The 14,022-nt window shown below is 51.6% G+C and overlaps 1 protein-coding gene across 16 annotated transcripts in view; it reads right to left on the bottom strand.

Annotated features, from left to right (window-relative positions):
- The window catches only part of EPB41L1 (erythrocyte membrane protein band 4.1 like 1), a 133,420-nt gene that overhangs the window by 58,574 nt on the left and 60,824 nt on the right, over nucleotides 1-14,022 (bottom strand). Inside the window, exon 1 of one of the 16 annotated variants that reach the window (XM_069548472.1) lies at nucleotides 13,573-13,714. The exons of 14 other annotated variants lie outside the window; for them this stretch is intronic. The gene's annotated coding sequence lies outside the window, so the exon portion shown is untranslated. Of the gene's footprint in view, nucleotides 1-9,825; nucleotides 9,845-13,572; nucleotides 13,715-14,022 lie in introns of those variants that run through there. One more of the 16 variants, XM_069548474.1, reaches the window with a different exon arrangement.

Genomic DNA, 14,022 nt, shown 5'->3' with positions numbered 1-14,022 from the left:
CAGATACTGATCCACCCTGGGCTGTGCACATGCTCCAAGCCCCAATCTTATTTCCCCCACTGCCTTCTAGGAGCCACCAGCCTTGCCCAAAGCAAAGGGCACTGAACAGAAAGTCAAGGGCCCTGAGCAGCCCCACTCAGCCACCCAATGTCTCCAGGGCCCAAGATAGGTCATGAGCATCCTCAATCCCCACCTTATGGATAATGAGCGGAGCACTTTATAAGCTGGAGCTTGTTGCACTAATGAGAAGGTCTAGTGTTATGGATGCTGTTGTTAAGATGAGGAGGAAGGGAAGGCCTTGGTCCACGTGGCCTCATCCCCACCCAGAAATGCTTTCCACTCACATCATTGCCCTGGGCTTTATGGTTATAACTTAAAGCCATCGTTAAATAAAAGCTCTGTTGCTTACATGACGCTAAGTGCTGACTCAATGCCAGAACACAAAGCCACAGAGCTGCTCCGGGGGGGTTGGGGGGTGGGGGCATGGTGGGGAGGGGGGCGTGGGGGGCGGTGGCGCACAGCCTCATGAGGTCAAACTGAGATGATCTGGATTTCTTCTAAGCCTGCACTGGAGATATCAGGCATTATGCTAGATAAGGCCTACAGGGAAGAACTCTTCAAATAAATGCTTGCTTAATTTTGCTTCAAAAAAAAAAAAATCCACAGACTAATCTGTATATTTTGTGCTGGGAGAAGCAGAATCCACACACCCCTCATGGATTCAGGCAGCCCAGAGGCTCCAGGACATCTCCTCTTGCCTCTGCTTCAGTCTGATTTCAGCCTGGACTCGCTGAACCTTCACCAGGGCCTGCATCGTCTTGGAAATAGCCAGCCAAGTAATCTTAAATAAATATCCCAGGCTTTCACCACCCAGGTCTCCAGCAGAGGCTGCTGGCATAACTGCTTGGTGCTGGCAGAACCACAGATGAGAGGAACTGGAAGCTTCTGAGATAATTCAGTCTCCTCCTCTTCTTTTACAGGTAAGACCCAGAGAGCAAAAGGGGCTAGAGCAATAGTCATTTCCTCAGACAGGTTCTCCCTGGTCGCCCCCGCCCACTCTCCTCCTCACCCAGCCTCCTGACTCCCCAGACCCCAGCTCCAGGTCCATTATTCTTCCCGCTGCACTCTGCTGCCTCAGGCAAACCTCAACAGAATCTCAGAGGAGGAAAAAGCACTCAGGCCCGGGCTGGGAGCCAAGACAGCGGCATGAGCCACAGACAAATCCCGTGGCCAGGGGCTGGTGAAACAAAAGATGGCGTGTCTGCTCTAGAGAGTGAAAAGAGGTGATGTACAAAATCATGGAGGACACCTGAGTGAAAAAGCATGACACACAACAGTTTGTACAGATCGACCCTATCTTAACTAATGTACACATACAGATACAGAAAATTCAGCAGAGGACCTCCCTGGTGGTCCAGTGACTAAGACTCTGCACTCCCAATCCAGGGGGACCAGGTTCAATCACTGGTTACGGAAAACTAGCTTTCCCCATACCACAGCTAAGAGTTCTCATGCTGTAACTAGAGATCCCGAGTGCTATAAATAAGACCAGGTGCAGCCAAAGAAATAAATATTTTAAGAAAAAAGAAAATTCAGCAAAGTATTAACTATGGTTGTTTCTAGAAGGTGGGCAGACAAATTTTTTTTTTCTTCTTTCTGTTTAACTGTAGTTCTCATTTTTCTCTACTACACTTGGAGATTTCTTGAATGATTTAAAAAAAAATAACTAGAAGTCAAAAAATAAATGTTTCCAGTGCACATGGTCTGGTATGACAGGATGAGACAGAGATAAATAAAATCTGTTTAAACCTAAAAGAAAATTTGTGAATTAAAAAGAAAATCACATTATTATTTTTAAAATCTGTGATGAGGAGAACCTTCTTCATCTCACAAGTCTGGGGATAATGGCATGACTCTCTCACTGGGGCCCAGAAAGTGAGCCAAGAACCTGACTTTGGCTTCTGCCACAGCCAGTCACATGGGCACAGTTCTGTCCAGGACCAGGTCAGCACAGACTGATGGAACCTGCTGGGCGGCCAAGCTGGCCAGGCACTGTAGCAGACCCAGAGGACCGTGTGCTGGTTCCCGTGGAGCTCCCGGCCACATGGGAGGATGATACTCACCCAGGATGTGACTTAGATTTGCCCATGTACATTTCAGCCTCTAGAAGATTCTGGGACCTGGTGATTGGGAGTATGGTCTGGGGTTTCCAAGGAAGACTTATAGGGTAGGAAGTGCAGGGTGAGCTGGAGTTAGGTTTTGAAAAAAGGGAGACTCTAGACAGGTGATGGCAGGGAGGACATTTGGACTAGGTCACCATGTGGGCAAATGCTCAGATGTGGGAACAAGCAGGGATGTGTAGAGGACAGGGAGTCTTGACCTCTTGTTTTTTTTTTTCATATTTAGTTATTTGGCTGCACTGAGTCTTAGTTGTGGCATGCAGACTCTTAGTTGCATATGTGGGATCTAGTTCACTGACCAGGAATCAAATTCTGGCCCCTGTGTTGGCAGCATGGAGTCTTAGCCACTGGACCACCAGTGAAGTCCCGGCGTTGACAACTTGACTTCTTGGAACAAGAAGCCTATAAATGTGAGCTCCACACAGGCTGGCAGGAGGAACAGGTTTGAGTCAGAGAAATGAAGAAGCTGGAGATGGATGGGGTCGGGGGGCGGTGTGGGGGGCAGCAGCTTTGCAAGACTCAGAAAAGTTACTCTGCTGCAAAGGGTAAGACTCCTGTCACCGAGCCATTGCAGGCCAGGCCTAGCGTCAAAGACCGTATGGAGAGTCATCTCATGGACCCCTCCATGCAGGGCAGCAGGGCCAGAGGCAGACCCAGGTCAGTGAGACCTAGACCCGGAACCCTCCCCCACTAGCTCCCTCTGGGACGCTGGGCAAGTGACTTCACTCCTCTGAGCTTAGGTCATCTCAACCCTAACACAGAGATATTCCTCCCTCCTTCTCAGGGGGGTGATGGAAATTCAGGAAAATAGCATAAAGAAGGCACCCAATAAAACAATCCTGAGAAGATCCAGAATGACAAGCAGTAATGGGAAGCCAGAGTGGGAAGTGGTCTGCAAAGCTGAGGTTTAGAAGTGCCCACCCTGAGACGTCCCTGGTGGTCCAGTGGTTAAGACTTGGCGTTTCCACTGCAGCGGACACAGGTTCAATCCTTGGGCCATGGTGGGGGAACTAAGATTCCACGTGCTACATGAGGAGGCCAAAACACACACACACACACACACACAAACCCAACAACAACTAAAAAAACAAAAACAAAAAAAGAAGTGCCTACCCAGAACAGATGGAGAGAGAGACAGAGGCCAGCAAAGCCTGACTGATGACACTAACATATGAAAACGCGAATGCACAGGATTAGAAAAGGGAAAGGTCAGCCAGAGAAGGAAATGCTGACGGTGCCTGCGCCAGCCCTGTCTGGAGGTGAGGGGCCCAGTAAGGCCCAGCGTGCTCGCCTGGCCCCCTCTGGGGCCAGCTCAGCAGCCTGTCAGCCTCTGACACTCTTCAACACTGCAACCACAGGCTGGCTCCCCGGGCTCACTTTCTGGGGGCACTAAGCAGGCTTCAGACACTGTGGCTTTCCATCTGGGCTGCCTAGAGGGAGAGGGTGTCTCCGCTCGGAAGAGGCAATGCCCACTTGGCCTGCGGTTGTACCCCTACATTAAAAGTGAATTGACTGGTTTATACCTCAAGCTCCCCCACCAGGGTTAGCATGACTCAGCATCTCTGAGTCCAGTAAATTGGATTTGTTCTTTTTCTCCAGCCCTACCTCTACCCAGGTCCAAGCCACTCTCAGCTCCTGTCTGCATGGCGGCTCCATCTCTTCCACGGTCCCTTTAGCCACTTGGGCTCTCCTAGGGCTTATTCTCCACAGAGGATCCAATTACAGTCCAAGTGGATGGCCTCTTTAAAACCCCCAATGACCTCCCATCAAAATAAGATGCAAATTCCTTACCAAAGCTCCAGGTCCCTGCATAAGGCCTCTGCTTAGCTCCCCCACTGCCCCCATCACTGCGACAGTGGTGCCACACAGGTTTTCTGTCTGCACCGCAGTCACGCCAGGCTTGCCCCTGCCTTGGGTCTTTGCCCTTATTGCTCCCTCTATGTGGACAGTGGGCTTGTCCCCTGTCTCTTGGTAGCTCTCACCCTTCGGATCTCAGTTTATGTGCCTCTTGACCACTCTGTCTAAAGTGGGTCCCTCTTTCCATTTTATTTTATTTTATTTTTTTTGGTTATAGCTGGTTTTTTGGTTTTGCTTTATTCTGTTTTTGCCATCTTAACCACCTTTAAGGGTAACAATTCAGGGACAATAATTACATTCACAGTGTTGTATAACAAACACTACTACCTACTTTCAAAAAATTTCACCACCCATCAAAAAGAAACTTTATTCCCATGAAGCAAGCATGTGTTTCTTCATAAGTTCACAAATTGTTTCTACTCCTTCTCTAGAATGTAAACTCCACAAAGACAAAACTTTATGTCTTGGAAATTCCTTGGTGGTCCAGTGGTTAGGACTCCCGTGTATCCACCGCAACGGGCCTGGGTTCGATCCCTGGTCAGGGAACTAAGATCCTGCAAGCTGTGCAGCATGGCCAAAAGACAACAACAAAAAACCTTTATCTGTCTCATTTGCCATTTTCCCCAGGGTTTAGAGCAGTTCTTGATAAATAACAATGACAAAGCTAACATTTATAGAGTTTGCTATTTACCAGGCCCTGATCTAAGCATTTTACATCATTTAATCTTCATAATAACCCATAATAGGTACTCTCAATATCTCCATTTCACAACAGAAGGAACTAAAGCACTGAGAAGTGAACTAACTGGCCCAAGATCATGCAGCTAGTAAACAGCAGTGTCAGAATTCAAACCCACTGGGGTCAGATGGATAAATGGAAAAACACATGGGTGATGGGTGGATGGAACAGCACTGAGACGAGTCAAAAGACCTGGGCTGCACTCACTTCAGGAGCCTGTCCTGACAACTTATCAGATCTTAAGCAGCTAACTTTTCCATCCAAACTCCTGATATTATCATCCTTATTTGACTGATGAGGACACACGGGCCCAAAGATGCCTACCGATTTGCCCAAGGTCATAAGGCTGTGCCAAGACTCTTTGACGTCCGTCCCACTACATGACATTCCAGCAGCTTCAGGGGGTTTGTCTGTACTAATTTCTCCCAGGGGTAAAACTGGCTACGGAAAAACTTCCTAAGATTAAAAGGCAAATACACTGAGAAGAGCTGAAGTTAGAATCAAGACCACCATTTCTTGTTTCAGTTCTGCCATATCCTATTTGATGGGTCTTGGGCGAGTCACTTCCCCTTTGTGAGCATCAGTTTCTCCATCTGTTAAGCAGGGAGGAGAGGCCCTAATCGTCCACTTCAGAGCAGGGCCATGTAGAGAAAAAGGATGTTTCAGAGAACAAAAGGACTTTGAAATGCAAAAGTTACAGTCACGCTAAAGACAAGGGAGCGTGTATCACAGATGTTTATGACATGCGTCCCAGAAGCATGTCTTTGCATACATATGCACTGCAGTGGAACCACGTGAGAGCACACACAGCCACGAGTATCCACGGTCATGAACAATCACTCCCCAGCCACGAAGGCTCTCTTCTAAATCTGAGACACTGACAACTTCTATCCAGACGGTTGTGGGAATTCTGAACCAGGCAGGAACTCACAGTAGGAAGGAGTGCAGAGAGGAAGAAGGAACAGGGCGTGGAAAACGCCAAAACAAAGAGAACACTAGGCAGAAAGTGAGAGTCTTCTGAAAGATGTTTTCAATGATCACCGTTACCAAGATCATCCTTTCTTTTGGGGAAGTCACGGGGCACATCTTCCCCATCCCCCTAGGACCAATTCCTGGGCTGTTGATCCCCATTTGCACCCCCAGAACCATGTCCCACTCAAAGAGCCAGGAGGCTGAGCTCTTGGACTGTCCTTTGAACTCCTTTGCCTGCTGACCTCTGGTTGCCTTTGGTCAACGGGAGGCACTGGCAGGAGGTCAGAGAGTGGAAGCAGAGAGGGGGTAGGTCTCCCCAGTCGCCCTCCCTGTGGTTCTAGTGGCGGCTGAGTGGCTCTGTGACAGCTCCATGCACAAGCCCAGTAACACTATTCCCTCCCTCTGTTCATTCAGGCCGAAGGGAGCTAACAGTCTCTGTCACCATGAGTTTGTGGGTCCCCCTTGTGGGTTCCCTTAACCCTGCCCACAGCTTTCTTAACATCTCCAAGTTAAAGCATCTGAGTTTTCTGCCAGAATCTGACTGATACACTGTGCTGTGTGCTGAGCCGCTTCAGTCACGTCTCTTTTGCGACCCTATGGACTGTAGCCCTCCAGGCTCCTCTGTCCATGGGATTCTCCAGACAAGGATACTGGAATGGGTTGCCATTTCTTCCTCCTCCAGCGGGTCCTCCTGACCTAGGGATTGAACCTGAGTCTCTTATGTCTCCTGCAGGCAGGCAGGTTCTTTACCACTAGTGCCACCTGTGACTGATATACCACCTGACAGTAAATAGATACACCAACTAGAGAGGGAGGGGAGGAGAAATTGGAAAGAGGCAGTATAGTCAAATGGTTAAGGATAGACTAGGCAACCGGGAAACCCTGCATTCTCCCTTAATCTCACTGGGCCTCAGTGTCTTCATCTGTAAAACCGCGATGATAATCTTACCCATTTACTAGTTTTACTAAGAAAACTGAATTAGACCAAACTGAATTTGGCTCGTAAAGCACTTACAAGCCAAAGCCCACAGTGAGTACTCAAGAAATATTAGAAATTCTTATTGTCTAAAGGCTCAAAGGTTAACAAGAGCAGAAATTACAGACTTTTGTTTTTTTGACTTTTTAGGGGGTTCTCTATGTTACACCATTTTCCTACTATGAGCCTGTACTACTTTGAGAGTCAGAAAAGAAAAAGAAAAGAATTAAAAGAAAAAATACGGTGAGAGAAAGAGAGGCTATTAAGATTTATTCTTCTCCCTCTGGGAATGATGTTAACTCCCATTGGGATCTCCCCGGTGCAGAACATTCACTTCCTTGAGTGACAATCTCCAGGTGGACATGAATGAAATGACCACCCGTGAGGAGGGAGGAGGGGGACTGTGCCGCCCTCCCAGCCAGGCCTCTGATGGAGCCCGAGGGGTAGAAACAGGAGCTGGGCCTGCAGTCATTCCTATGTGGCAGGGCGGAGACGGCAATTTGTCAGAGGCCGGCGGTACCCATGGGCACCGCATTAAATAAAATCAAGCCATGTGAAGAGGCTGCCACCCGTCAGCACTGGCTTCTTGCCCAAAGGTCTCACATGCCACCGTGGAGCCACAAACTGATGTGCCATTGCAGGCCGGGGACCACGTGACATGCCCAAACTGCAGAGTAAATAGCATCAGAAAAGAGAAAAGCCTCCTACTTGGTCCACACGGATGACCGCAGAGGCAGAGGAGACCTCCCTGGAGTGGGACACCCTTTCTGAGAGCCGGACCATGAGCTGGCTGTCTTCTGGGCTTTGTCACCTTTGAGCTCCACCAGGGACACATGAGATGGGTGGGTTTATTCCCCCAGCAGGCAGGGCTGGCCAAGGTCACATGACTTGTCAGTTCGAGTTGAGCAGGGACTCGGACCCAGGTCTGCTGGCTCACGGCTCCATGCTCTTCCTCCTCAAACCTGCTACATCCCACTTGCTGTCAGCCATGTAACCAAAGCTACTGTTGCTCTGGATTGGAAATAATAACAGCAGTATCAACCCCTCCCACGTGCCGGGTGCTTTACAGTCTAAAGGATCCTTTTATCATCATCACTTCACTTGGACCTCACTGATCAGCAGTTGGTGAGAGAGAGCAGGGAACTGCAGAAACAAACATGGGCTTTGGATCAGTGTCCTTGCCCCTTGGGGCTCTGCTGAGAAGGGAGGTGAGGAGGGGAAAGAAGCCCAGAGAAGCAGGGAACCCTCCCCAGCAACCCTGAGCAATCTCACAGTTTCTGAATCTCTCTCACTTGATTTTCTTGTTTAAACACTACGAGAGTTCATGGTCAGCGTTATTTAGAAAAGAGTAAAATTGGAAACAACTTTAAATGTCCATCAATCCCCTGTTGATGGCCAAATGAACTAGGATTTATCCTGTGAAAAAGGAATTACAAAAGTATTACGTATCTAGTGTGAACATTTTGGGGATGGGGTTTAGATGCATTGACATAGAAAGATGTTGCCATATAGAATGAAAAAAATCTAACTTGTAAAACAATAATGCAATTTATGGTCCCATTCCGGTTTGTATGCTTATCGTTTATGTAGGCATAGAAAAAATTCTAGCCACCATCCTGCTTCTCTGGAGAGAAGGATTTTGGTTGGGAAAACAAGGAGAGAGTATGCTTCTGAATGATTAGGATTTTTCACATAATTCTTCTGTAATTAAAACAAGAAATAGTAAGTATTTTTAAAAAGCTTTGTCTGGGTCAGTCATTCATTTCCCATAGTACCTGCTGTAATGCTATTTCTGCCTGTTCTCTTCCAATCTGTACCTATGGTCAGATCTAATTTTATATCATTTTAATCCGAGTGCTCATGGTCTGGGGTTTTTTTCCATTTAACATTAAATCGTATCGAGGGACCTTCCTAGCAGTCCAGTGGTTAAGATTCCAAGCTTCCACTGCAGGAGGGGTGGGTTTGATCCCTGATTGGGGAACTAAGATCCCACGTGCCACACAGCTCGGCAAAAAAAAAACATTTACTGTATCAGAAATATTTCCACATTATTATATCATCATCATCACATCTAACATTCTTAGGTACTTCTCTGTGTGCTAGTTCCTATGCTAAGGATCTTACATACCTGAAATCATTTAATCTTGATGACAAGCTTAAAAACAGGTACTTGGATTATCCATATTACAGATGGGGAAATTGAGGCTCAGAAGATGAACTGACTTACCAAGTCCTCACAGTCACTAAGGATAGAAATGAGACTTATGCCCTGGTCTGTCTCCAGTCCTCGCTGCACACCTCTCCATCCTACTCCCCTCCCAGATACTGAGCAGTGAGTGAGAAGAATGTGCCAAGTAGGGCTGAGAAGACCCTGGTCCTGGTCTTCCTACCTGCATGACCTTGGACAAGTCACTTGCCGTCCGCTTTGTCCACTCCATCAATTCTTTCACCAGACAAGCATTTGCAAACCACTCAGCCACACGCTGAGGACAGAACAATGAATAAAACATGAACATTGCCCTCCAAGAGATGACAGCCTAGCCTGAATCTCTTCACGTGCGGGAAGGCTCTAACCCCTGTCCCGCCTCTGTCACAGCAACATGAAGTGAAATAAAGAAAAGATGCCGAGGAACCTGACGAGTACACAGCTCCATACGCTTCGAGGGTAAGTATTTCTGCGGCTGTTCATGGCTGCATATTATTTTATCCACTGGATGTTCCAAAACGCTCTCAATCATTCCCCTATTGTTGGGCACTTAGTCCCAATTTGCTGCTATTATGGAAGAAGCTCTGATGCGGCTTCATCCAAAGGAAATTATGCAAAAGGGAAAAAAAAAGCCAGATGCACAAAGACGACGCTGCGCAACCTTCAGAATGACTGAAGGGAGATGAGTCCTTCATCTGAAACTTCTGAAGCTGCAAACCAAATTCATGCCCTTCCCCCACCCCATGGCCTTCCCCACCCTAAGCTGCTCCTCCCGCAACCATCCAAGGGGACAGCTTGGTGTGGTTTCAACCTCCCTCCCTCCCCAGCCCTCCAGGTCCAGAGGGCCAATGTCTTTCCTGCAAAGCTGAGCCTGTCCCTTCCTCGTGGTTCTCACCAAAGGGGCCTTCCCAGACCCGGCTCTGTCCTGCCCCAATGCAGGCCCCATGCAGATCAAATACCCGCAAAGGTTCCTGGAGCGTCCAGGCTCCTGGGGAGGAAAGTGATGTTAGCCGAGTCCCTGTGGCATGCCAGCACTGCGCTAAGTTCTTTACGTAACAACCCTAACATGGCCTCCTTGAGACAGGCGCGCTTGGCCGCACTTTACAGATGAGGAAACTGAGGCTCAGATCAGCTGAGTGAGAGCCCAAGGGTACGTGGCTAGGACACAGTGGAGCTGCAACTAGAGCTCAGGCCTGGCAGATTCCAGAGTTTTGCCAAAGACCCAAAGACAAGCTGACTTTCTGAGTCACCTCCCAGCGCCCCCAGCCCCCTGCACCATCTGCTGCAGGCACACCAGACCACCCATTCTTCAAACACGTCCCGATTTCCCTTCCCTCTGACCCAGGAGAGGGTGTGCCCTTCCCCCCACAGCTATCAAAATTCCACTTGGCGTTTGGTGCCCAGTGCCAAGGCTGCAATCTCCTTGAAGCCTTCTCTGATCACCAGAATAGGAATCCACGCCTACAGAGGCAATAACTCATCCTTCACCTTCTCTGTGCCATGTCTATGTCTCTCCAGGCCAGACTGGGAGCCCAGGGAGGATAAGGATGCTTCGCCAGAGGCCGTATAGGATCAGCAGCAGGTACTCGGGGGATATTTTTCAAATTGAACAAAACCGAGAATGACCTCTGAAAAGAAACTTTGAGCTGCTGGCATGGCCATGGGGAAAGTGGCTCCACCTCACACTGCCTGGATTTGAATCCTGGCTCCCCGACGCCTGAGCTGTGTGACCTTGAGCAACTGTATTTCCCTTGCTAAGCCTCAGTTCCCTTCATCTGTAAAATGGGAGAAAGAAGGATTTTTGCCTCAAAGGGCTTGTGAAGATTGTATGAGTGGCACAGTTAAGCCCTTAAAACGGGTGCCTGGTATATAGTAAGTGCTTGATAAATGCTGGCTGCTACTATTCTTACCCACAAGCCTCCCGCCCACAGAGGAAGCGGTGCCAGCCTGCTCCCACCCCTACCCGCCTACCCATGCACAAGTCCCCTCCCCACCAGGCCTCCTCCTCACAGTCCCAGCTGGTGCACCTGCATTCCCTCCTTTGTATGTTCTGGTCACTGGGTTCCTGTCTAGTGTGGCGGGGGTGAGTGTCAGGGCCAGCCAGCCTTAGAGCCACCCAGTCTTCCCCTGCAGCCAATGGGAGCACAGAGTCCAGAGCATCCTCACTGCTGGGGGTTCCTGGCCAGGAAGCAGAAAGCCAGGGCCGGTCCCTCTTTCAGGCTTCCGGCCAGTACCTTTCTGCCCCCTACCCCTCAGGACCCCAGGAGCACTCAGGCCACCCTTGCCTCACAAAACCTAACCCACCCTTGAACTCTCCACCAGGACCAGTCCTGGCACATCAATTCTCTGGTTCTGCTGGACACCAACCTGGTACTTCCAGGTTGTACTTGCTCCAGGTACAATGCCAAGGTAAACAGAGATACTCTGGACTCAGCCACACTCTTTCCAGCTGTGCAACCTTAGGAAGGTGACACAACCTCTCTGAGTCTTAGTCATGTGTAAAAACGATAATAATAGCACCTACCTGTCAGAGTTGTTGGGAGATAATGCAAAGCATACAGTAAATACTCAATAAATATCCTCATTCTGATTGTATAATCACTGGTATTACTCCAGATGGAGATTACTATCCACTTTTAATAAATGGGGGCACAGAAGCCCAGACAGGCTCACCCGGACGACCGAGCTGGAGCAACACAGAGGCCCCTCCCACCTCAGCAGCCTAGGCGGGAGACCCTCTCCACTGCTCCTGGGGGCTCAGGCCCAGAACACGCCTGGGCACCCAGCATCCTCTTGGCTCTGGATACTTCCAAGAGGGACCAGGATTCCAGGTTGACTATGCCTCAGCCCTTGCCCCTTAACCAGGACAAGGCAGCCTGGCAGCCAAGACAACCTGGCCTTGCCTTCTCACCTTTTGGGGTCAAGGGCTGGGAGACCAATGTACCCTCTCTAGAAGGCAGACTCAGGCTCCAGGCTATAACGCCAGCCCATCAGAGTCCTGTGTATGGAACGGCCACGGCAACAGGGAGGCAGGCATTTGGGCTACAAGAAACCCGAACTCATTAGAGGCTGTGGGTACCTAAGTGCTGGCTCTCACACCCATTTGCCTGTGACCTTGGACAAGTCATTCCTCCTTTCGAGGCCTCAGTCAATGTTTCAGTATGTCCTGAGTGAGCCCTCCGGGACCAGGCATGGTTCTCATGCCGGTTCTGGGAAGCAGCTCTCCATGAAGCCCACTGAACTCAGGCTCAGGGAACTGCACATGGCCCAGGAAGGGTTTTAATGGAATAGGTCCCTTGCACTGATCTCCTCCAGGACTGCTTCGAGGGACACAAATACGGCACACGGGGTCACCGGTAGGCATGACCTCAGACTAGCCAAGAGAAGCCAGCTTCATCCCTGCACGGAACTGGCAGAGCCTCCCTGGGCCACGGCGGCTCAGAGAGGAGGCTGGCACAGGCTGCCTCTGCCGCAGGCTCCATATGAAGGAACGGGTGGGCAGGCGGGTACACAGTCGCCTCTGTTCTCCACACCCTTGCCCAGGACAGACAGCCCCACTTCCTCCAGGGGTATCATTTGAGGTCCTGAGCCTTCAGCCTGGCCTGGTGGCTACTGAATCTGGAAGACTCCTAATGCTGGGAGGTGGGGGAGAGGCAAGCTGTAATCCCACCCAGCCCTGGAGAGGTTATAAACCTAGCCCTCTTACACTCCCACCTCTGGGTACAGAGGAGGAGATATGAAGTGATGGCAGGAGCAAATGGTAGTGTCCCTCTCCCATCAAGGTATTCTCAGAGCTTGCGGGGGTGGGGGGTGGGGGGTGAGTGCGGGGAAGGAGGTGGGCAAGGACCGCAACCGGCAGCTGCGAAGGAGGCCAGTATCCTCAGTACTCCTTCCTAGTCCTTGTCCAGCCTCCTAAGCCATACCTCTGCCAGACAGTGGCCTTAGATCTGATGAGCACCCTGGTGGTTGCAGTCATGTGCACCCCCCAGCCCCCCGCAGCCACATACCATGCCCACCCCTCAAGATCCCACCCTCACGGGCCCTCCGACGTCCCCCAAGTGAGAAGGTGCCAGGCACAACTGGGACCCACAAGTCCTCTCCCTCTAACGTGTCAATGCCAGGCCAGAAACCCCGTGTCCCTAGAGCCAAGTTCTATCCCCCTAGCTTTGGGAGACATGGAAGGGAGGTAGGATGGGGAGTGAGGACCAGAGCTCTCCAGCAACCCAGGCTCCAGTCAAGAGACTGTCTTGCAGCGTCTGAATCCTGGAGGAAATATCCAGAGGGCTCTGGGCCTCCTCTGAGGCGGCAGGAGTGGTCTCCGAGAAGGGAGAACAGGAGTGGGCCAGCCCGGCAGCCACCCAGCAAACGTTCATCCTTAGAGCAAGCCTCAGCTCCCCGCCTGCCCACCTCTCTCTCCCGGAAGGCTGCAGACCCGGGAGGTCAGGAGGACCAGCGAGGACGGCCCCCACACTGGCCGGAGGGCCGACAGCCTGCAAACTCAGTTCCTGCCGGTCTGCCCCCGACTCCTCGTCCTCCCCCAGGGCTGAAGGCTGGGCCTCCGAGTAAAGAGCCCCCGGCCCACCCCTACCCAAACCCACCCACGCCCCCCTCCGGTGCCACCTGATCGCCCGCACGTGCCTACCTGGGCCTGGGGGTCCCCATCTCGGGCGCGCGGGGCGGGGGGCGCCCCCTCGGCTCCTGCGAGCCGGCAGGCCGCGGGGCGGGGCAGGCTCTGCGGAGCAGCCTGTTCCGCGACACCCCCGCCCGCTGATGGATGCCGACTGCAGCAGCGGCGGCGGCGGCGGCTCGGCGTGCGCCGGGGGCTGGGCACCGTGCCCACAGCCCCGGGCCTGGCGCCCGCCGCGCGGCCCGCCCCCGCCCCCGCCCGGCCTCCGCTCCCAGCCCGGGGGCCGCCGCCGCGCGCCCGCCTGCTCCCTCGCGGCGGTCCGGCCCCTGCCTCCGCCTCCTCCCCGCCGGTATCCCTCTCCCTCTCGCCGCTCTCCCGCTCCCGAAAGCTCCCAGGCCACCTCCTCCGGGGCGCCGTCACACCGGGCAGTCCCCGGGACCCCGGCGGGACTGTGCCTCGGCCGCC

Source organism: Ovis canadensis, chromosome 13, assembly GCF_042477335.2.
Source record: "Ovis canadensis isolate MfBH-ARS-UI-01 breed Bighorn chromosome 13, ARS-UI_OviCan_v2, whole genome shotgun sequence".
In the NCBI taxonomy this organism is placed as follows: domain Eukaryota; kingdom Metazoa; phylum Chordata; class Mammalia; order Artiodactyla; family Bovidae; genus Ovis; species Ovis canadensis.
This window is presented reverse-complemented; position numbering and strand designations above follow the sequence as displayed.